Raw genomic sequence first — 24,600 nt, forward strand, 5'->3', positions numbered from 1 at the left:
GCAAATGGTGCTGGTTCAACTGGAGGTCAACATGTAGAAGAATGCAGATCGATCCATGCTTATCACCCTGTACAAAGCTTAAGTCCAAGTGGATCAAGGACCTCCACATCAAACCAGATACACTCAAACTAATAGAAGAAAAACTAGGGAAGCATCTGGAACATATGGGCACTGGAAAAAATTTCCTGAACAAAACACCAATGGCTTATGCTCTAAGATCAAGAATCGACAAATGGGATCTCATAAAACTGCAAAGCTTCTGTAAGGCAAAGGACACTGTCATTAGGACAAAATGACAAGATTGGGAAAAGATCTTTACCATTCCTACATCTGATAGAGGACTATTATCCAATGTATACAAAAAAACTTAAGAAGTTAGGCTCCAGAGAGTCAAGTAACCCTATTAAAAATGGGGTACAGGGGTTTGGGGATTTAGCTCAGTGGTAGAGCGCTTGCCTAGAAAGCACAAGGCCCTGGGTTCGGTCCCCAGCTCCGAAAAAAAGAAAAAGAAAGAAAAATGGGGTACAGAGCTAAACAAAGAATTCTCAGCTGAGGAATATGGAATGGCTGAGAATCACCTAAAGAAATGTTCAACATCCTTAGTCATCAGGGAAATGTGAATTAAAACAACACTGAGATTCCACCTCACACCAGTCAGAATGGCTCAGATCAAAAACTCAGGTGACAGCAGATGTTGGCGAGGATGTGGAGAAAGAGGAACACTCCTCCATTGTTGGTGGGATTGCAAGCTGGTACAACCATTCTGGAAATCAGTCTGGAGGTTCCTCAGAAAATTAGACATAGTACTACCTGAGGACCCAGTTATATACCACTCCTGGGCATATACCCAAAAGATGCCCCAACATATAAAAAAGACACGTGCTCCACTATGTTCATCGCAGCCTTATTTATAATAGCCAGAAGCTGGAAAGAAGCCAGATGCCCTTCAACAGAGGAATGGATACAGAAAATGTGGTACATCTACACAATGGAATATTACTCAGCTATCAAAAACAACGAGTTTATGAAATTCGTAGGCAAATGGTTGGAACTGGAAAATATCATCCTGAGTGAGGTAACCCAATCACAGAAAAACGCACATGGTATGCACTCATTGATAAGTGGCTATTAGCCCAAATGCTTGAATTACCCTAGATGCCTAGAACAAATGAAACTCAAGACGGATGATCAAAATGTGAATGCTTCACTCCTTCTTTAAAAGGGGAACAAGAATACCCTTGGCAGGGAATAGAGAGGCAAAGATTAAAACAGACACAGAAGGAACACCCATTCAGAGCCTGCCCCACATGTGGTCCATACATATACAGCCACCCAATTAGACAAGATGGATGAAGCAAAGAAGTACAGGCCGACAGGAGCCGGATGTAGATCTCTCCTGAGAGACACAACCAGAATACAGCAAATACAGAGGCGAATGCCAGCAGCAAACCACTGAACTGAGAATAGGACCCCCGTTGAAGGAATCAGAGAAAGAACTGGAAGAGCTTGAAGGGGCTTGAGACCCCATATGTACAACAATGCCAAGCAACCAGAGCTTCCAGGGTCTAAGCCACTACCCAAAGACTATACATGGACTGACCCTGGACTCTGACCCCATAGGTAGCAATGAATATCCTAGTAAGATCACCAGTGGAAGGGGAAGCCCTGGGTCCTGCTAAGACTGAACCCCCAGTGAACGAGATTGTTGGGGGGAGGGCGGCAATGGGGGGAGGATGGGGAGGGGAACACCCATAAAGAAGGGGAGGGGGAAGGATTAGGGGGATGTTTGCCCGGAAACCGGGAAAGGGAATAACACTCGAAATGTATATAAGAAATACTCAAGTTAATTTAAAAAAAAAAGCGTGACATACACATACACACACACACACACACACACACACACACACACACACACACACACAGAAAAGGAAGCTATCATTCATCAAAAGGAGACCGACAGGAGTTCAGCTGGAAAAATGGATGAGAGCTAAGAGAACTATTTTCCTCTCCTGTAAAGAACAATTTTCTAAATGTTTCAACATTGGGTTTTTAAATGCAGTATTCCAGCTGGACGAACAAACTCCCCTAAACTCATGGTAATGATTCTTTCCAACTCATTGTTTAGGTTGAGTAGGAAGAAACTGCAGTTCTACAAAGGAAAAAAAAAATTCTACTTCAGTAGAATTTTTCTTCTACCAGAAGAAAGATAATATTATGTGTCAAAACTAGCATTTCTTATCAAGTATCACGCAACCATGTCCTCCTACAAACCACAGCTATATTTTCCTACTAAGTTTCATTAAGATGTATGTACAGATACATCTTAATAGAATGTCTTAGAAAGGTCATACATAATGATATTTCAACGTTTATTATCAAATCTCATTCTCTCTTCTCCAAATGTTACCTTGTAGGTGTAAAGGCATTTCTTTCAGTGGGATCCCAGTTAAATAATTCATTCAAAATGACGCTCAGCCTAGCTTACCTTTTGTAAAAATCAAAATTTTATATATGCAAGGAAAGGAACAGAGCTCTCTAAAACGTATATAAGAGAGGCTAGAGAGATGGTTTAGCAACTAAGAGCAGTTGCTACCTTTGCAGAGGACTCAGGTTCAAGTTTCAGGACTCACATGGTGGCTCAAAGCCTCACAGTTCCTGGTTAAAAGAATCCAAACACCCTCTTCTGGCTTCTACATGCACATGGTGCATATAAATTCAGACAAACATTCATACACACGAAATCACAAGTGTTAAAAAACTTTACAAAATAAAAACACACAATTAAAACAACTAAAAATTTCCATTTTGTTTTTAATATTCTCAATACATTTTTGTCAAAACATTGAACATGACATTTGTTGTATAAGCTAAATGAATAATATAAAATTTGTTACGCACACACACATGCACATACAACACACCCATGCACACACACAAAGTGGGTACTTTAAGTCATTTTATTAGAGAAGGCGAGGCCTTGAGAGACAGCTCACAGTTAAGAGCATGTATTACTTTTCCAGAGGACTCAAGTGGGGATCCCAGCACCCCACACCAGGTAGCTGACAACCACCTGTAATTCTAGCTTCTAGGGTATCCAACATCTTCATTTGTGTGTGTTCATACATACACAATTAAGAATAGTAAAAATAAATACTTTTTAAAACCCTAAAAAGTGAAATAATGGTTTAGGAAGTCATGAGTTCTAGATCGGGGCCTCTGTGATTCATTAGCTTTGTTATGTGCCGAGTTCATGAGGTAGATCTTCCGTAAGCTAACTTTTACATGAGAGCAGGTGGAAGACCAGATGGGTAATAAACACAGTATGACTAGATCAAGGAAAAGTCATCACTACTATTACTGTTAAATTTGAAAGCACACTTTTCACTGATTTTGAACCTAAGGCCATATTTGTACTTGGAAAAGGTAAAAAACTCAATAGTTTGGAAAAATTATTCTTTTTCAATTTTGCATAAGTGTTTTTCAAGAAGGTTTACCATGTAATTTAAGTCTAAAACACGTTAAAATAAATATTTGGCAAGAATAAATTTAGGATACCATTCCTAAGGAACTGCTCCTTAGGGCTCAACTGGCTTTTCTGAATGGTACTATAATTGACACAATTAAGCAATGAACAGGGCGAAGATGTATTATGAAAGACTCTTGATAAACACTGACTACAGAAGAGCTTAAACCACATACTTAAATTCTTCTCAGGTGTAAGTTCACTAAAACAACAAAGGGAATGGAAGTCGTAAGTAACATCAAATCTTAATCATAAACGAGAAGAAAGTACAAAACATCCATGTTTTGCTATTTGACCATCTGGAATACACTACAGCTCCCTGAAAGCATGAGAAATTTGCAAGTATAATTACATTCTGGAACTACTAGCATGACATGCTTCAATAAATACACTAAGACGAGATCTGCTGATAAAACGACTGACATGAAAATGGATAGAGTTTCATTATTTGGATATCTGTTCCACCTAAATTCTAAAGAAAACCAAGAAATTGTTCGTGGAATAGAAGAGGAGTAAGAAAGCAAGCAAGCGCCCCATAAACACCCAGTGTGGTGCTCTGCTATAGTGTGGAGGCAGAACACAAGTGCAACTTCTTCCTTCTCTGTCCTCCCTGCTCCAAATCTGGCCCAACTCTCTGTGGTAAAAACTGACTTAAGGTGTGGGCATGCAGCTCAGCTCTACCACACTTGCTAGTTATGGGCAAGGCTTTGAGTTAAAACTCCAATCCCAGTAACATAGGAGAGAAAAACCAGTCTGCTAGGATTAGAATGTACGAATTCTCTACTAAAGTCGAGGTAGCTGAAAGTCTGGACAGCAAGGACAAACATTTATGCTTCCTCTTGATGGCTCTGGTGATTGAATATGAAGTAACTGGACTAGAAAGGTGAGGCAAAGGAAGAACCGCACTAGTGTGATTTTTAACCATGGCCCTGGCCTCCGAGCAATGGAGAATTGTGACCACAGAACTACCCAGACACAATGAACTGCAACAGTTGAGCAAGCAAGACACTGGACAAGAACTGGGAGTGACAAAAAGAAGCTGTCTGTCACCACGTGAAAATTACCAAAGTTATTTATGCTCACTGCATAACTCCGGAACACAGGTAAGAGAATTAAATAAAATCATCCACAACTCCACTTCCTAGAATTAGTCAAGTATCTGTACATGCACTGTTCTACAAATATAGACAAAAACATACTTTGGTTTTAATAATCATAAAACTACGAGGCACATATTATTGAAATTATGCATAGAACTTAGATTTGCTCCATTTTTGTCTATCCACACCGTGGGGCCAGAGCGTTGGCTCTGTTGGTTCAGCAGCTCAGAACACTTGTTACTCTTAGAGGACTCATGCTCACTTCCCAAATCTCATTTGGTGGCTCACAACCATCCATAACGCTAGTGCCAGGGGATCCAACACCCTCTCCTCACCTCTCTAGGCACCAAGCACAAAAGTAGGGCATATACCTGCAGACAAAACACTCATCTACATAAAATAAAATAGAATAAAATAAAATAAATCTAAAAAAAACCCAACAACATTGTGAAGAAGCCTCTTCTGGCCGAAACTCTGTTTACACTCTTAGAAATACCAATGATGCTGGCACGGGAGGCTCATTAATGTCAGTTAGCCAAACCTGGGCATATGGTCGATAACAGATGTCTGAGGAAGGCTAATGAATTCAATTATGTACACATTAATTATGAGGCAGCACCAGGACATCTAAGGAGTACGTATAGCTGACTTAAAAGGAGGAAGGTTTGCAGCTCTTGGGATTGCCAACGTTGGAGCTATAGCGTAGTACATGGGAAGACCAAGAAAGAGTACAAAGAAAGAAGCCTGCATTTCCTGAACTCCAGAAGCACTGCAACACAGTGGGGAAAGACGAGTCTAGGGTCAAACACCTACCCAACATTTACAACCAGTTAGGGCCACACGCTCATCCTCAAGTCATTGCAGCCCAGAGCCACTAGTGCGTCATGTTCAGTGCGTCACATCCCCCCAACCATGCCATAAAGTGTCAAGCAATCAAGTATGTCATGGTAGGTTTGTGGGCTAGCACTATAAATCTCATGTTTTTCTGAGGGCTGTGGCTGGTCCTCATATGTACAGACTTGTCAGCATGGTAAACACATCTATGGCTATTCTTCCAACTTCCTCTTTTCAGACTTTCCTCAGTACCTTTCCAAGATTTTGCTTTTACTTACACACTTGATTTCATCTGCCTCCTCTATCTTAAGAAATGTGGCCTCCTAACAACTGCTTCTTAATCTTTCCAAATATCACAGCAACTGTTCTACCTTCCCCAGGCCAATCAGGGAGTATTTACACAGGAAACATGACCTCCTACTGGTGGGTGTGACACGGATGTCAGCGCTGACTCTGAGATAAAAGCACTCCCTTACATCAGGTGACACCAGAACAGACCCAGCTCCTGCTTGCTTTGGGGTACTCCTAAAGACAGTTTATTCATCATTTCTATGTCCCCTGGGATCTTATACAATCACTTGTTTTTAACATCCTCTTCCTTTCCCTAGGTCCACATTCCTCCCTTTCTTAGAAGTTCTTTATTCTTTCTCTTTCCTCCTCCCTGTTTACACAAAAACAGCCATCTTTATAAGGTTTTGAACCTGTTATTTTGCTGGGAAAGAGTATTAAAGATAGAAAGAATCTTAACTCTTTAATATATGAATGTATATGACAGCAGCAATAAACTATAGCAAAGTAAAGCCCTGTGCTGAGCATGGGACACTTAGACAGCCTTCCTCACTTGTGCAGAAGAGTGAAGAGCAGGGGAACAGGAAGCAATAGTTATCCACCCAGTGAACGAACGGTCACCTCCATCCTGAAGATTACTCACTTTCCTTCTCCCCTTCTTTCCCCAGACATATAATACAGTATCTCAACAGGTACAGGACGATTCCAGAGGATGTTGCAGGACAGAAAATCCAATGTTTGTGTAAATAGTCATTTCTAGTAGAAAACGATTTTAATAATAATAAGGCCAAACCTAAAGTCAAGCTCTTAATATTCCAACATTAACCTGATAAAAGTGTGCTTTTCCAGTGCCCCTGATATTTTCATAGTAGATGACTGGAATACCTTTTAATAATGACAGACTTCTCCAAGTTTTGAGGTTGCCCTGATGCTAGACTCACTCTCTAATGTCATATTCTCAATTTTTCTTCTGGAAAATGATTCTTCATCTATTGTAGCTGGGTGAGTAATCTCAGTGTGCTTACCGCAGTAAAGCATTTAGCAAGGTCATTGTCTATGTGTCTGCTGAAGATAGAGACAGTGGGACCATAGCTCCTTGAGAGCAGGAAGCTAAGCTATGCTCACTGCTTCGTGGCTGAAGCTTAGCACAGTGCTTGGCACCAAACAGATCCGCAGAAGCACCAGCATCAGCTTCCAGTGGCACATCTGCCAGTGCCATGACTGGATGCCAGTGTTTCTACTGCTCCCCAAACATTATTAAACCATGCTACATAGAAGTCAGACACTAACCACCTACTCACTTTCCCTCTATTCCCAGACATATAATACAGTATCTCAACAGGTACAGGAATAATGGCATATACACGAAGGACTTAAAACCAATTTATGAGTTCTAGAATCAAGTAGTAATGCCAACAGCTGACTAATGTATATGTGTCATGTGTGACACCTGCATTAGTTTGCCATCTGTTGGCATAACAAAACACTGACAGAAACTAACATGGCAGAGGAAAGACTCTACCTAAGCTTATAGGTTATACAAGGTAAGGCAAGAACTACAGCAGGAATCTGGAGGCAGGAACTGAAGCAGAGACCATGGGAGAATGCTGCTCACCGGCTTGCTCTCCTCAGCTACTTATACATCCCAGGCCCACCTGCCCAGGGTGACACTGCCCATAGTGGTCTTCAGGGGGAGGGATGGAAGGAAAGAGGGAAAGAAAGACAGAGAATTGACTTTCACTTTCTATGGTGCTGCAGAGTTTAAAGTCTTTTAGAACAAAGACCCAAAGATGATCCTCAAGTCCTTCAATTGGCTAGCTCATTTAAAAATATTTGAGAGTTCAAATTGATTTCAATGTTACTATTCTTCAAGGACTTGGGGCAGCATTGAAATAATAGACAACTAAAATTATGTGATATATATATGTATATATATATATAAAGGTTGTAAGCATAGGAGCCTATTTGTGGAACAGAGACATACAACTGAGGATCCCGCATCAATGGGATCCAATTTCTTATAGTTCTAAAACACTGTTCATCATGTACTGACCCTTGGAAACAACTGCATATTCTGAATGTATAAGTAAAATATAAATAAAAATACAATATGTAAATATTCTATAAATATTGCGAATATTTCTTGTGGATTATTTCTTTGCATGAGCTGAACTGGCTGAAGAATTATAAAGTAAGACAGGATATTGAAGAATCTTGTTCCATCTAGAAAGGCTGGCAGATTAACTGAGATTGGAAAGTACACACAGTTGCTCAGCTAATGTTCCTAGCATTGGAATAGCTATGCAAAATGAATATTATAAAGCGGCAACATTTATCCCTGTGCAATATCACAGTCAACATAAAATTCTTATTTTGAAATCATTCTAAGTATGAAAAAATGATTAAAATTCAAGTTCACTTACGTTACTTTATGAGTTAATTTACTATACTTTAGTACTTATAAGTATACTCTCATATATCAGCAAATGTAGAAATTCAGGATACAAGTTCACAATATAAAATACAGTCTCTAAGTTAAAACATTAAAGACTGGGTTAAACCTAAGACCTAAGCTTCAACCAAAAGTAACCAATGGCAACAAAACCAAAATGTTTAGGACTCTCTGGCCTCGTACTTCAGTAAAGAGATTTCCGAGATTCCTGACAGTGTGGGTTTATGAAGTTTATAACGAGAACTATTTTACAAAACTTGCTATAGAAATTGCTGCAGTGTTTGCTTACCATTTTCTACAAGTATTTCTTGTGTGTGAACAGTGTGTGTTGTGCTGGGAACAAACACAGGAGGCCAAATAAACGGTGGAAGTGCTCTACCTCCAAGCTATACCCCCCAGGCCCACAAGTCTTTATCACCAGTAAAATCAACATAGTAATTGTGTGCACATTTTAAATATTTGTTAAGAGAGTAAGTGAAATGCTCACACACACGAGTTCCTTACATCTGAGTGAAATCTCATAACCTTGTTCTTAAAAGCTTGCTTCAACACAGATACTGTCAAAACATTCTTTAAAACTCATAAAGTCTACCACTGTCCTCTGCACCACACAGGGGCCTCCATATGCCACTCTCTAAGACACATCAGATCATACTGTCATTTTATGAAATAAATTGGGCAAGGTTAGAGATCCTACTGTGCCCATCAAAACTTTGCATTCAAATACTAACAGCTTTTTAGACTGTTGAAAGTTCAATAATCTCTCTACAGAATCTGGAAGGCTAAAAAGACACTAACATAATCACAGACTGTCACAGGATTCATTCATCAACAAGAGACCGACAAGAGTTCAGCTGTTATCAATAGGGTCCCTAATAAATAATAATTTAACAATTATTAAGTCTCAATATCTTTGACTTACAGGAGTGGCTATCTCCTCAAATGTGAAAAGAGAGGTTGATCATTCTAAACTCTATGATTACATGGTTTTAGAAAAGAAAACAAATCGGTTTTGTATATTCTTCTGGAAGGAATATGATGCTGCGGAGGCCTATAAAAAGGCTTTTAACTTTGGTGATGGTTAGCTATAAAACTCAATAAAGGCTGGAGACATTTTACCTCAAAAGAATTCCCACAGGAACATATTTTTGTGAAAATTACCAGGAGCGTTTAGTGATTGTCTGAAGTGGCACCTGAAACTCCTTATGGGTTTATGGTCTGGAAATGTAATAGAATTCAGCAAATTGGGAGTGTGTTAATAATGTTCAAAACAAAATAGTACTAGGAACTGAACCTACTGCCTTATGTATGTAAGAAAACTTTTAAAAATTGTTATTTTGATACAAGGATACCCTAAATTTCCTAGGCTGGACTCAAACTTGGCAATGGTCCTCCTGCTGCTACGTCCAAAGTTGGGATTGCAGGCATATGCCACCATACCTTACGGGAAATGTTGGATTTGCTAAGGACGGAAGAGAACAAGGATTTACAAGAATTAAAAAGCGTTACAAGTTGGCTATATCTAGCATGTAAATCTGAAACCTAATGCTGTAAATCTCGAGTTCTTTGAGCAACCACATAATACCACAAATAAGAACTTCCACACCTGGCACCACAGTGAGTCTCAGTCTAAATGCAGTTGCTCTAAAGATATTAATCAATTTATCTTCAAACTATAATGTAAGATAATGTTTGAAATATAAGTAAATCCTGTTTCAATTCATAGTGTATATGTTCATATCTTACTGTGTGTATGTAAATATTACAGGGTCTTGGAAAAACCCTAAATGTCTAACACTTCTGGTCTGAAGAATTTCAGAATAGAGATAATCAATTTGCAACTTAGCATATAAAACTCTTCTCGTAACCAAAGGTTCAGATGCGCGATAACCAGACCATTATGATTCTACAATGTCACTTTCTACTCTAATGAGCCAGCGATGGTGAGAATACTTTTTTAGAATTCCACATTTAAATTAGCATTAGATCAATTCTATTCTTTTCATCTGGACAATCCATTTGGAGACAGAACTTGAATAAAAATACAAAACTAACAAGAGTAATTAAATTATAACAATGGTTTACATTTCTGAAAGATTAAATATCAATCAAGCACATTGAAATTGGAACTTAGCCTTATTACAGCCTAATTTATAGTTAAGTATGTTAAGCTAGCATGAGAATTTTCACTGTATTTTTATGAAAAAGTTAAGACACTTTTCAAATGTAGAAGAAAATAAAATTAAAAAAATCTGAGTTATTGCAGTGGGAAACGAGAATTAACTACACAATTCTTTAGAGGCTAATTAAAAAAAATTCTGAGGTTAAGGTTTTTCTAAATTATTTGCAGAATAGGCCTGAAAGGTGACAGTATCTGCTAGCATAGTCTAGTTTTGGTGCACATCTTTTATGCAAGCTTCTCTCAGGATTTCTCTTGTCTAAACTGGGTCCCCAGGGAAGCAGCAAGGAGAAATTCTGTAATTATTTTCTGATGCAATGAAGGGAGAGGCCTTTCTAATACTGAATCTTGAGGAAAATAATGGCTCTGCCCCAATTGTGATAGCAAAACCCTTGCCAGAATTGTAAGAGGAAATTGACTAGAATTTCTGGTATGCGTTTCTTTTATCGTTTTTAGTGAAAATACACCTAATTTCCTTAGTGTCTTTAAATTAGGTTATAAATCAGAAATCAGGTACTTTTGTTATAAAATACAAGTTACAATTTGTACTATTCATAAAAGGAAACCATTTAGATAGTTATAGAAGCTTCTAGTAACAATGTGAACTCTGCACTCCTTAAGGCTGCACTTACAAATTCCTTAGGAATTATGAATACAGTGCTTTGTTTCTTTGTAATTCCTTCACACGAATTACACTATGTAAAAGGCTTGGAGAAGGAAAACATATCTGTAAATCTTAGTTTGCACTGACCCCTATAATTCAAGTGTATATTCCTGTTCATACTCCTGTTTCCCAAAGAATGATGTGCTTCCTAATACTTGCAAAAGTATTAGTAGCAGAGTTGCATTACAATTAGATTTAATGCTTTTCTTCTCTTTGGCTGATTCTTTGCTTTTCTAAATAGTACTTAGAACTAAAGACAGACTGGGCACGACTTCATCTGTAAATGCCTATATGCATCACAGTAAAAAAAAAAAAATGTAAACCAAGAAAACAACCAAATAAAGCAGCACTTTGCTCCTAGGAATTGCCACTAGCAATTCTGCTTCTGTGACACCAGGTATATGACAATTTCTAAGAGGCTCAGTGTTTGCCATCTCTAAAGTGAGGCTGTGAACTCCAAGGTCACTTAGCTGACAGCAGATTTAGAGTAAATTCACTGGAGATGATGAACACATGTAAAAAGAGGAAAGTGTGTTTTAAAAAAATGTAATATTTACACTCTAAGAATTTCTTTTTACTACCAGAATTTAAACAGAATAAAGACCTAGAAGATCCATTTGTGATACCTAATCTTGACTGTCAACACAATTGGTTGGAGAAAGGCCCAGGAGACAAAGCACAGTTCTGGGTGTGTCTGCCACTGCCTTTCCAGAGACCACTAAATTGTGAAGGCTCTGACATAATGAGTGGTTTAATTTGCTGAAGGATACAAAATTGGATCAGACTATTGGGAGGTGGTAGAAACTGTAGAAGGTAGGGCTTGTTGGAAGAAGTGGGACACTGGGGAGCTGTCTCTGAAGTGAATATCATGCCCTTGGCCCTCTTTGCTTGCTCTGTTTGCCATGAGGTTCTTCTGCCCAAGCAACCATGTATCGAAACTTGTGAAACAGTGAAGCAAAGAAATGCTTCTTCCATCACAGTTCTTTTTCCCCTGGCATTTGTCACACAATTCAAAAGTAGCTATCATGCTAAGCCTGCACTTTCTCCAAACATCACTACCCCTGACATAGTCTATCTAGAGCATCAGTTCTCAACCTGAGGTTCAGAAACCTCAGGGTAGAAAAACTCTTTCACAGGGATCGCCTAGACCATCGGAAAACACAGATATTTATATTAAGATTTGTAGCAGTAGTAAAATTACATTTATAAAGTAACAACAAAAATAATTTTATGGTTGGGGGTCACCACAACCTAAGGAACTGTATTAATGGGTCACAGCATGAGGAAGGTTGAGAACCACTTCTCTAGAGCAGATGTGGATCTTTTCTGTAAAGAGCCAATTAGTTAATACTTTAGGTTTTCTAGATTACAGAGTACAACAGCTCAGCTCTACTATCTGAACATAAAAGTAGCCATGGTCTGTATACAAACTAATGGGCACTATGGCTCAATAAAACTTTACTCATAAGACAGAGGCTGCAAAACCTAGTCTTGCTCCATAAACTAGTTTGCCAACTATTGGTCTAGATCATTTGAGGCAAAACAAGATGTGTAAAAGTTAGCTATGTACTAAGAAGACATAGTTTCAAAATAGAGACCTCTTTAAAATGAACTCTTTCCTTAAATTTCTGAGAATGGTGAAAAATAAAAGCCCTATATGAGTGGGAATGTGATATAGCCAAGAGTTTATGTAGGATTTCCGGTTGTACTGTATGCTCAGTGACATTCAGGCTTCCTCTCCCTTGTCAACAGTGCCATCCACTAAGGCAATGCTAACTGCCAAGCTTTCTAGAAATCACTTATTCTGACCTTCTGATAGGAGCTGAATCCTTGACTCTTGATTTTGGCAAACAAACACTTAGTACCCTTCATCAAACTTTTAATTCTATTTCATTCCTTTGTTTACCACGAATCCAAAGCTATTACCTCCTATCCTGAGCTCCAAATGCCAACTATGTCTATCACTTACTCAGAAAAAGATGGCAAGGAATAGGGACAGAGAAGAAAAGGCTGCAGACAGAGCAGGCCTAAGTGAAGGGCATGCTCTAGCAACCCCTTTCCAGTCTCTACCAGAGTCGGGAGAAGACCTGAGTGAAAACTTTAGCTGCAACAAAGAACATCTGACTTGATGGGAAGTGCTCACTAACGAAAGAACACAGTCACAGGGTAGCTGTGTTCTTACACTTTTATCTAGCTGGCACTGCTCCCGGTGAGAGGCTGACTGAGGTTACTAAAGTTCCCGAGGAGCCTCTACTCATTAGTAACCACGGTCACTATTTCAAAACAACATAAAATTAAAAAGTAGGAGGAAATAAAAATTTGAGAAGCGACTTTTTGGAATTTCAGAAAACAAAGAGAATAGTAACAAGACAGAGGATTGTGTCTGAGACAGGCTTCAGTACTGTGCTTCTCAGAGGAGCCATTGGGTTCCTGACCTCCCAGCCCCAGTTTTAGTACCTTTGCCCCAGCCAGGAGCAATTCTGTAGTGGTGATGCAATCACTTACAGTCCTATCTCATTAACCCAAGTAATAGTTCTGCGAGGGACTGCTGAATCTGACTCCTAACAGAAAAGCTGACTAGAAAAACAAACCACGAGCACAGCGTTGCTTTCTAAATGCAGTGTATGTGACTTGTGGCCTGAGATGGTACCTAGAAAAGGGAGTTGCCTGCCCCCAAGACCTGTACAGATGGGGTCCCTGTACTGAGAGGGGAAGCAGACCCTACAACTGATGCCCATTAACAGAGGGAAATAGCTTTCTCTGGTGACAGTCACTGGGGACAGCACTCATACTTCACTGCAGGCCCAGCCTAGGAGGAGCTGACTAACAAACTCAACCTCACCTTTGTGAACCTTTTGTTTCATTTTGCTTTATTTTGGATTTTTTTTTTAAATCATAATGGTCTTTTGCCTGTTTGTTTTGATTTTCATTTTTGTGAGGTTTTGTTGTTGTTCTTCTTCTTGTTGTTGTTTCTTTCCTTTTTTTAATCCAAAGAACATAAAGTAGGATGGGTAGAGGAAGATTAGGAAGGAGTGAGGAAACAGAAAAAACATGACCAAAATCTATTATTTATTTAAAAGTAGCTTATGTGATTATTGTCTCTGTCTTTCTGTCTCTGTCTGTGTCTCTGTCCATGTCTCTCTGTCTGTGTCTCTGTCTGTGTGTGTGTCTCTCTCTGTCTCTCTCTCTGTCTCTCTCTCTCTGTCTCTCTCTCTGTCTCTCTCTCTCTCTGTCTCTCTCTCTCTCTCTGTCTCTCTCTCTCTCTGTTTCTGGCCTTGCCTCACAGAGGTCCCTGGCTCTCCTGAGCAGTAGGCTTGCATGTACCATCACACCTAACTTAAGTCATTCTTGTTCATTGTTTTGCAAAAGATTTCTAAGACTTCTATCATACCTTCCTCTTTTCAACATCAGGGATCTTTTGGGTTATTAAATAATCCAGTCATTTGATCTCTGAGTGCCTGTGGTGTCAGGACATTCAGAGTGATAGTGTGGTGAAACTGGCACCGTCACTTGCTGACAGGGACAAAAAGCTGCAACTTTAGGGAACAGTTTTACTTTAAGTGGTGAGAACCTCAAGAAATGTTGCTGTCTTTGAGGGAATTTCTACAATTGGGGAAAATATTTAATTCTAGTCTCACATTTCATAACTACAAAAGTAGCAAGCATATTATTTTACTTTTTATTTATGGTTGCTTATGTGCATTCGTGTGTGTGTGTGTGTGTGTGTGTGTGTGTGTGTGTGTGTATGTGTGTGTGTGCGCGTAGAGGGTCCAAATCAGATGGGACACATGTGAACACTTATGAAAATATTATGGCTTTAAGAATATCCTCAAAGAGGTCCCTGATCTGACTGAAAATTGAGAGCCACTGAAGGCAGTCAGAAAGGTAACAGGGGAAGTCCTCTTCCTTTTCCTGGTATCTATCTTGTTGCATGACCCAGTACTATTTGAAATGACACTAAACCAGTTATTTCTAAATCTGTTACATTAATATACAGGGATTAATAGGAGATTAATTCATTCTCTGATATAGCCATAAAGATAACCTGAAATCAGGGAAATATTGATAGTCAGTTGGGTCTACTTGGACGAGTCCTGTGAAACTGATGCAATCTAATATAGAACATGAAGAAAAATGAAGAAAATAGTAAGGAGGCATAAAGTAAACTGCCATTCTTTATTTAAGATATTTGTAATCCCACAGTTCCCTGCTCCCAAAGCCCATGGGAGAGAGAGATCATCGCCTAGACATGTGGGCACTCCTGAGACTGTAAGGCACGAGAGACCGCCACTTCTGCCCACCTTTGCTCACACCCCTGGCCCAAGAGAAAACTGTATAGGGCCTCTGGGCACAGGGAGAAAGGGGCAGTCAAGCTGCAGGAGCCCTGCGGTCCAGTCTGCGCCCAGATCTGAAGGGACCCAGTCAAAGAGCTCCCTGCACCAAAATCCTGTGGGAGGGAGAGCTAGACCTTCAGAGGGGCAGACACGCCTGGGAAACCAGAGGAGACTACTCTCTGCCCACATTTCTGACTCTAGAGGAAAACACCTAACGCCATCTGGGCGTCCTGCGCACAGGGACCCAGAAGTAGGGGCAGGCCTTTCTGGTTGCTGCCCTCACAGAGAGCTGAAATCCAGCCCTGAGGAGCAACTTCAGGCCCGAGACCAGAGGTAAGACCAACTTTTCTGCTCCAAGTGACCTGCCTGGTAGACTCAGGACACACGCCCACAGGAACAGCTGAAAGCCAGTAGACAGGAATGACTACACGCCTGAAAGCAGAACATTCTGTTCCCATAACTGGCTGAAAGAAAACAGGAAAACAGGTCTACAGCACTCCTGACACACAGGCCTATAGGACGGTCAAGCCACTGCCAGAAATAGCAGGACAAAGTAACACTAGACATAATCTGATGGCAAGAGGCAAGCGCAGGAACCGAAGCAACAGAAACCAAGACTACAAGGCATCATCAGAGCCCAATTCTCCCACCAAAGCAAACACTGAATATCCAAACATACCAGAAAAGAAAAATCTATATTTAAAATCACATTTGATCATGATGATGGAGGACATAAAGAACTCCCTTAGAGAAATGCAGGAAAAAACAAGTAAACAAGTAGAAGCCCTTAGAGAGGAAACACAAAAATCCCTGAATTATAGGAAAACAAAATCAAACAGGTGAAGGAATTGAAAGTGGAAAAAGAAACAATAAAGAAAGCACAAAGGGAGATAACCCTGGATATAGAAAATCAAAGGAAGAGACAAGGAGCTGTAGATACGAGCTTCACCAACAGAATACAGGAGATGGAAGAGAGAATCTCAGGAGCAGAAGATTCCATAGAAATCATCCACACAACTGTCAAAGATAATGTAAAATGGAAAAAGCTACTGGCCCAAAACATACAGGAAATCCAGGACACAATGAGAAGATCAAACCTAAGGATAATAGGTATAGAAGAGAGTGAAGACTCCCAGCTCAAAGGACCAGTAAATATCGTCAACAAAATCATAGAAGAAAACTTCCCTAAACTAAAGAAAGAGATGCCCATAGGCATACAAGAAGCCTACAGAACTCCAAATAGATTGGACCAGAAAAGAAACACCTCCCGTCACATAATAGTCAAAACACCAAACGTACAAAATAAAGAAAGAATATTAAAAGCAGTAAGGGAAAAAGGTCAAGTAACATATAAAGGCAGACCTATCAGAATCACACCAGACTTTTCGCCAGAAACTATGAAAGCCAGAAGATCCTGGACAGATGTCATACAGACCCTAAGAGAACACAAATGCCAGCCCAGGTTACTGTATCCTGCAAAACTCTCAATTAACATAGATGGAGAAACCAAGATATTTCATGACAAAAGCAAATTTACACAGTATCTTTCTACAAATCCAGCACTACAAAGGATAATAAATGGTAAAGCCCAACACAAGGAGGCAAGCTACACCCTAGAAAAAGCAAGAAACTAATCATTTTGCAATAAAACAAAGAGAAGACAAGCACACAAACATAATCTCACATCCAAATACGAACATAACAGAAAGCAACGATCACTATTCCTTAATATCTCTCAACATCAATGGACTCAATTCCCCAATACAAAGACACAGATTAACAAACAGGATACGTAATGAGGACCCAGCATTTTGCTGCCTACAGGAAACACACCTCAGAGACAAAGGCTGGAAAACAACTTTCCAATTAAATGAGCTGAAGAAGCAAGCTGGAGTAGCCATTCTAATATCGAATAAAATCGATTTTCAACCAAAAGTCATCAAAAAAGATAAGAAAGGACACTGCATATTCATCAAAGGAAAAATCCACCAAGATGAACTCTCAATCCTAAATATCTATGGTCCAAATACAAGGGCACCTACATACATAAAAGAAACCTTACTAAAGTTCAAAGCACACATTGCACCTCACACAACAATAATAAAGAGATTTCAACACCCCACTCTCATCAATGGACAGATCATGGAAACAGAAATTAAACAGAGACATAGACAGACTAACAGAAGTCATGAACCAAATGGACTTAATGGATATTTATAGAACATTCTATCCTAAAACAAAAGGATATACCTTCTTCTCACCACCTCATGGTACTGTCTCCAAAATTGACCATATAATCGGGCACAAAACAGGCCTCAACAGATACAGAAAGATAGAAATAATCCCATGCGTGCTATCAGACCAGCATGGCCTAAAGCTGGTCTTCAATAACAATAAGGGAAGAAGGCCCACATATACATGGAAGTTGAACAATGCTCTACTCAATAATAACCTGGTCGGGGTTGGGGATTCAGCTCAGTGGTAGAGCGCTTGCCTAGCAAGCACAAGGCCCTGGGTTCGGTCCCCAGCTCCGAAAAAAAGAAAAAACAAAACAACAACAACAACAACAAAAAACCAATAACCTGGTCAAGGAAGAAATAGAGAAAGAAATGAAAAACTTTTTAGAATTTAATGAAAATGAAGGTACAACATACCCAAACTTACGGGACACACTGAAAGCTGTGCTAAGAGGAAAACTCATAGCTCTGAGTGCCTGCAGAAAGAAACAGGAGAGAGCATATATCAGCAGCTTGACAGCACACCTAAAAGCTCTAGAACAAAAAGAAGCAAATACACCCAGGAGGAGTAGAAGGCAGGAAATAATCAAACTCAGAGCTGAAATCAACCAAGTAGAAACAAAAAGGACTATACAAAGAATCAACAGAACCAAAAGCTGGTTCTTTGAGAAAATCAACAAGATAGATAAACCCTTAGCCAGACTAACCAGAAGACACAGAGAGTATGTCCAAATTAACAAAATCAGAAATGAAATGGGAGATATAACAACAGAATCAGAAGAAATTAAAAAAAATCATCAGATTCTACTACAAAAGCCCATATTCAACAAAACTTGAAGATCTGGAAGAAATGGACAATTTCCTAGACAGATACCAGGTATTGAAGTTAAATCAGGAACAGATAAACCATTTCAACAACCGCATAACTCCTAAAGAAATAGAAGCAGTCATGAATAGTCTCCCAACCAAAAAGAGCCCAGGTCTAGATGGGTTCAGTGCAGAATTCTATCAGACCTTTATAGAAGACCTCATACCAATACTATCCAAACTATTCCACAAAATTGAAACAGACAGAGCGCTACCAAGTTCCTTCTATGAAGCCACAATTACTCTTATACCTAAACCACACAAAGATCCAACAAAGAAAGAGAACTGCGAACCAATTTCCCTTTGAATATCAAGGCAAAGATACTCAATAAAATTCTTGCAAACCGAATCCAAGAGCACATCAAAACAATCATCCATCATGATCAAGTAGGCTTTATCCCAGGTATGCAGGGATGGTTTAATATATGGAAAACCATCAACGTAATCCACTGTATGAACAAACTGAAAGATAAAAACCACATGATCATTTCATTAGATGCTGAGAAAGCATTTGACAAAATTCAACAGCCCCTCATGATAAAAGTCCTGGAAAGAATAGGAATTCAAGGCCCATACCTAAACATAGTAAAAGCCATATACAGCAAACCAGTAGCTAACATTAAACTAAATGGAGAGAAACTTGAAGCAATCCCACTAAAATCAGGGACTAGAAAAGGCTGCCCAATCTCTCCCTACTCATTCAATATAGTTCTCAAAGTCCTAGTCAGAGCAATCAGAAAACAAAAAGAGATCAAAGGGATACAGACTGAAAAGGAAGAAGTCAAAATATCACTATTTGCAGATGATATGATAGTTTATTTAAGTGATTCCAAAAGTTCCACCAGAGAACTATTAAACCTGATAAACACCTTCAGCAAAGTGGCTGGGTACAAAATTAACTCAAATAAATCATTAGCCTTCCTTTACACAAAAGAGAAACAAGCCAAGAAAGAAATTAGGGAAACGACACCTTTCATAATAGTTCCAAATAATATAAAATACCTCAGTGTGACTTTAACCAAGCAAGTGAAAGATCTGTATGTTAAGAACTTCAAGCCTCTGAAGAAAGAAATTGAAGATCTCAGAAGATGGAAAGATCTCCCAGTGCTCATGGATTGGCAGGATTAATATTGTAAAAATGGCCATTTTACCAAAAGCAATCTACAGATTCAATGTAATCCCCATCAAAATACCAATCCAATTCTTCAGAGAGTTAGACAAAACAATATGCAAATTCATCTGGAATAACAAAAAACCCAGGATAGCTAAAACTATGCTCAACAATAAAAGGACTTCCAGGGGAATCACTATCACTGAACTCAAGCAGTATTACAGAGCAATAGTGATAAAAACTGCATGGTATTGGTACAGAGACAGGCAGATAGATCAGTGGAATAGAATTGAAGACCCAGGAATGAACCCACACACCTATGGTCACTTCATTTTTGACAAAGGAGTCAAAACCATCCAATGGAACAAAGATAGCCTTTTCAGCAAATGGTGCTGGTTCAACTGGAGGTCAGCATGTAGAAGAATTCAGATCAATCTATTCTTATCACCCTGTACAAAGCTTAAGTCCAAGTGGATCAAGGACCTCCACATCAAACCAGATACACTCAAACTAATAGAAGAAAAAGTGGGGAAGAATCTCAAACACACGGGCACTGGAAAAAATTTCCTGAACAAAACACCAATCAATGGCTTATGCTCTAAGATCAAGAATCGACAAATAGGAACTCATAAAACTACAAAGCTTCTGTAAGGCAAAGGACACTGTGGTTAGGACAAAATGGCAACAAACAGATTGGGAAAAGATCTTTACCAATCCTACAACTGATAGAGGGCTTATATCTAAAATATACAAAGAACTCACAAAGTTAGACTGCAGGGAGACAAAAAACCCTTTGTAAAATTGGGTTCAGAGCTAAACAAAGAATTCACAGCTGAGGAATGTTGAATGGCTGAGAAGCACCTAAAGAAATGTTCAACATCTTTAGTCATAATGGAAATGCAAATCAAAACAACCCTGAGATTCCACCTCACATCAGTCAGATTGGCTACGATCAAAAACTCTGGCGACAGCAGATGCTGGCGGGGATGTGGAGAAAGAGGAACACTCCTCCATTGTTGATGGGATTGCAGACTGGTACAACCATTCTGGAAATCAGTCTGGAGGTTCCTCAGAAAACTGGACATTGCGCTACCTGAGGACTCAGCTATACCTCTCTTGGACATATACCCAAAAGATGGCCCAACATATAACAAAGACACCTGCTCCACTATTGTTCATAGCAGCCTTATTTATAATAGCCAGAAGCTGGAAAGAACTCAGATGCCCTTCGACAGAGGAATGGATACAGAAAATGTGGTACATCTACACAATGAAGTACTACTCAACTATCCAAAAACAATGACTATGAAATTCATAAGCAAATGGATGGAACTGGAAAATATCCTCCTGAGTGAGGTAACCCAAGCACAGAAAAACATACATGGTACGCACTCATTGATAAGTGGATATTAGCCCAAATGCTCAAATTACCCTAGATGCACAGAACACATGAAACTCAAGAAGGATGACCAAAATGCAGATGTTTCACTCCTTCTTTAAAAGGGGAACAAGAATACCTTGGGAGGGGATAGGGAGGCAAAGTTTAGAACAGAGGCTGAAGGAACACCCATTCAGAGTCTGCCCCACATGTGGCCCATACATATATAGCCACTAAACTAGATAAGATGGATGAAGCAAAGAAGTGCAGGCTGACAGGAACCGAATGTAGATCTCTCCTGAGAGACACAGCCAGAATATGGCAAATACACAGGTGAATGCCAGCAGCAAACCACTGAACTGAGAATAGGACCCCCGTTGAAGGAATCAAAGAAAGGACTTTCAGTCCTGAAGGGGCTTGAGACCCCATATGAACAACAATGCCAACCAACCAGAGCTTCCAGGGACTAAGCCACTACCCAAAGACTATATATGGACTGACCCTGGGCTCTAACTGTATAGGTAGCAATGAATAGCCTAGTAAGGGCACCAGTGGAAAGGGAAGCCCTTGGTCCTGCCAAGGGTGGACCCGCAGTGACCGGGATTCTTGGGGGGAGGGTGATAATGTGGGGAGGATTGGGAGGGGAACACCTATATAGAATGGGAGGGGGAGGGGTTAGGGGGATGTTTGCCTGGAAATCGGGAAAGGGAATAACATTTGAAATATAAATAAGGAATACCCAATTTAATAAAGATGGGAAAAAATAAAATAAAATAAAATAAAAGACATTTGTAACTAGTTGGATCCCCCAGCCCCACACACAAAAGTGTAACTAACATATAAGTTACATTACTCCTCAAGCAAGCAAGCCAAGAGAACTTACGTATATATTTTAATAAAATGGAATATAGAAATTCTAGTCTTAATACAAAACAATTCTTAAAAGTAAAAGATTAATTTGTAAACCTAAATTTCTAGATAGTAAACTATACTTTCATTTAAAATAATCTAAAGTTTTTAAAATTAGCAACAATCAAGCATAAATATATGAAGAAAGAGGGAATTTTAGTTATAATTAAAATAAAAATAGGGGTTGGGGATTTAGCTCAGTGGTAGAGCGCTTGCCTAGCAAGCGCAAGGCCCTGGGTTCGGTCCCCAGCTCCAAAAATAAAAAAAAGAAAAAAGAGAAAAAATAAAAATAAAAATAAAGTAAGTGAAAATTAAAAGTATTTGAGTTGGTAATAGAGTTCTGTGGTGGGCAGAGTGTTTGCCTAGTCCATATGATGTCCTGGGTTTGCTCTCCACCACCACCACCACCACCACACACACACACACACTCACACACTCTCTCTCTCTCTCTCTCTCTCTCTCTCTCTCTCTCTCTCTCTCTCAACAAAGACATGAAAAGAGAAAAAAACCTTAAAAGTACTTGCTGAATCTGGGAAGGAAGAAACCTTTTCTCATTCTAAATAAAAGTGTGGACATATTTACCACATATAAAGGAAACAGAGAGATGACAGACCATGTGTGGATCTCATAATCCAAGGAAAAGCACATGGAAGATTTATGAGTTTTCTTTTGTATCTTGTATATGATGGAATAGGAACTAAAGAAGCTGGCAACCTAGAAACATCTGAAAGCCAAGACCTCCCTAAAAACACCAAACTAACAAACAAAACAAAATCCTGTTCTCCTTTGCCAAACAACCAGGGACAAGACAATACAGACAAAAGCTATTTTGCTTAGCCAAACACAAAAAATTGGGTGTGGGTGTAGGTTGGGAGGCTCTCTGGTCTCTGTTCCACCACTGCCATCGCAGGGCACACTGGAGTCCCTCAGCCTACAGCAGGAAGGCCAGCTTTCCCAGCCAGAGGAGTGTCAGAGCCCAGTAGAGAAGCCTGCCGGCAGGCTGGTAACAAGACCTCTTTCTCTCAGTAAAGGCTATGCAGACCGCCTGGCATTGTCACCTGGTTTCTCTGCCATAGGCTGGTGTCAGGGGAAGCCTCTGTGAGTTAGGCCTTTTACCTCTGCACAGTGATGGGAACATGCCCCTGCAGAGGCCACAGGGGAGTGTTTATGAGGCAGTGAGGCACCCCTGCCTCTCTCAACCAGGAATAAAGAGAGCTAACTCCCATGTAGAGTATTAAAAGCGTAAAAGTAGGGAATTGGACTCCTATCCGTGGGGTAATAATAAGCAGCAGCCTTCCTGTGCTGAAGCAACTGCGGTGGAGGATAGACCAGGGGTTTGTTTAGCTTTCTCTTTGAGATAGGGTGTACTTTACATAACACAGTCTGGTGTCAAACTCACCATCTTCGTCCCTCAGCCTTCCAAGTGCTAGGAGTTCAGGGACTCTGCCACCGTACCCAACTACACTGGGACAGTTAAATAGATTACAGAACCTCGGATATAGTACCCATAATTTTCAAGTATCCAATGAAAATCCCTTATATCAAAAACTAGGAATTCAGTTTTAGATTTATTTTTATTAATTTTAAATCTATGTGTGGTTATATGAGGAGTCAAGAGACTTCAGATTCCCCTGCAGTTGGAGTTACAGGGGGTTGTGAGCCACCTGATATGGGTGCTAGGAACCGATCTGGGGTCTTTATAAAAGGATCTGAACCACTAAAGCCATTTCTCCAGCACCAGGAACTGCTAGCATTTATAACTGAATGAAAAAGGAGGATCTGCAGATACCAAGATGCTGGAGATGCTGAAATTATCTGAGAAGGAATTGTGACTGGCCATGGGGAGAGGAGCTGTCTGCCTTTAGTTTTCTCACATATTTGAAACAAAACAAAGGAAAGCCAGAAGAATAATATAGGGACATTAGCAAGGCAAGGGAGACCGTAAGGAGGGATTTCAGACCGGGAGACTAAATGGACGGGTGCAGAGGAGATTCTCGGGTCTGAAAGACTACAAGCTTTCCAATTTTATCAACAGGTAGAAAGCAAATGAACAGAGCCTCGGACAGACCTGTGTGACTACAGCAAATGATGAACTGTGGCATCATCTCACAAAAGGTGAGAACTGTGGCATCATCTCACAAAAGGTGAGAACTGTGGCATCATCTCACAAAAGGTGAGAACTGGCCAGAATTAAAGAAAAAAAGATACCAGGGGTTGTAAGTTGGTGGCAAGATGTCTCAGTGGGTAAAGTTGTTGAGAAAGACTGAGGACCTGAGTTCAGTTCCCATAAGCCACATGAAAGCCGGAAGGATGGGTACACCTTAATTCTAGCACCAGAGAGGCAAAGAGGCCACCTGTCCTGACATAGTCAGCAAACAAGTGAGACCTTCCCTCAACAAGTTGGTCACTATCAAGAGTTTCCCTGTAACCTACGCGCGCGCACACACACACACACACACACACACACACACACACACACACAGGGAGGGAGGGAGGGAGGGAGGGAGGGAGAGAGAGAGAGAGAGAGAGCGCGCAAGCAAGCTTAAGTAATCTTAAAAAAAAAAAAAAAAAAGGAAACTCAGCTAAGTATCAAACAATAATTTCCACCAAGCCTTACGTCAGTTAAATTTGAGAAAACTAAAGACACAGAAAAGGAAGGAAAAGCTTTGCCTACAATGGAAAACGAATTCACATAACAGTTGGTTTCTCATGACAAACAAAGGA

At 39.9% G+C, this 24,600-nt stretch overlaps 1 protein-coding gene and 1 non-coding gene across 9 annotated transcripts in view; one reads left to right on the plus strand and one right to left on the minus strand.

The window, feature by feature from the left end:
• Window positions 1-24,600, minus strand: part of Ncoa1 (nuclear receptor coactivator 1) — a 243,930-nt gene that overhangs the window by 128,782 nt on the left and 90,548 nt on the right. The window lies entirely within an intron of this gene.
• Window positions 424-498, plus strand: Trnas-aga24 (transfer RNA serine (anticodon AGA) 24). The gene has a single exon. It is a non-coding gene; the product is annotated as a tRNA-Ser (tRNA).

Source organism: Rattus norvegicus, chromosome 6 (genome assembly GCF_021556685.1).
Source record: "Rattus norvegicus strain SHRSP/BbbUtx chromosome 6, alternate assembly SHRSP_T2T, whole genome shotgun sequence".
NCBI lineage: Eukaryota > Metazoa > Chordata > Mammalia > Rodentia > Muridae > Rattus > Rattus norvegicus.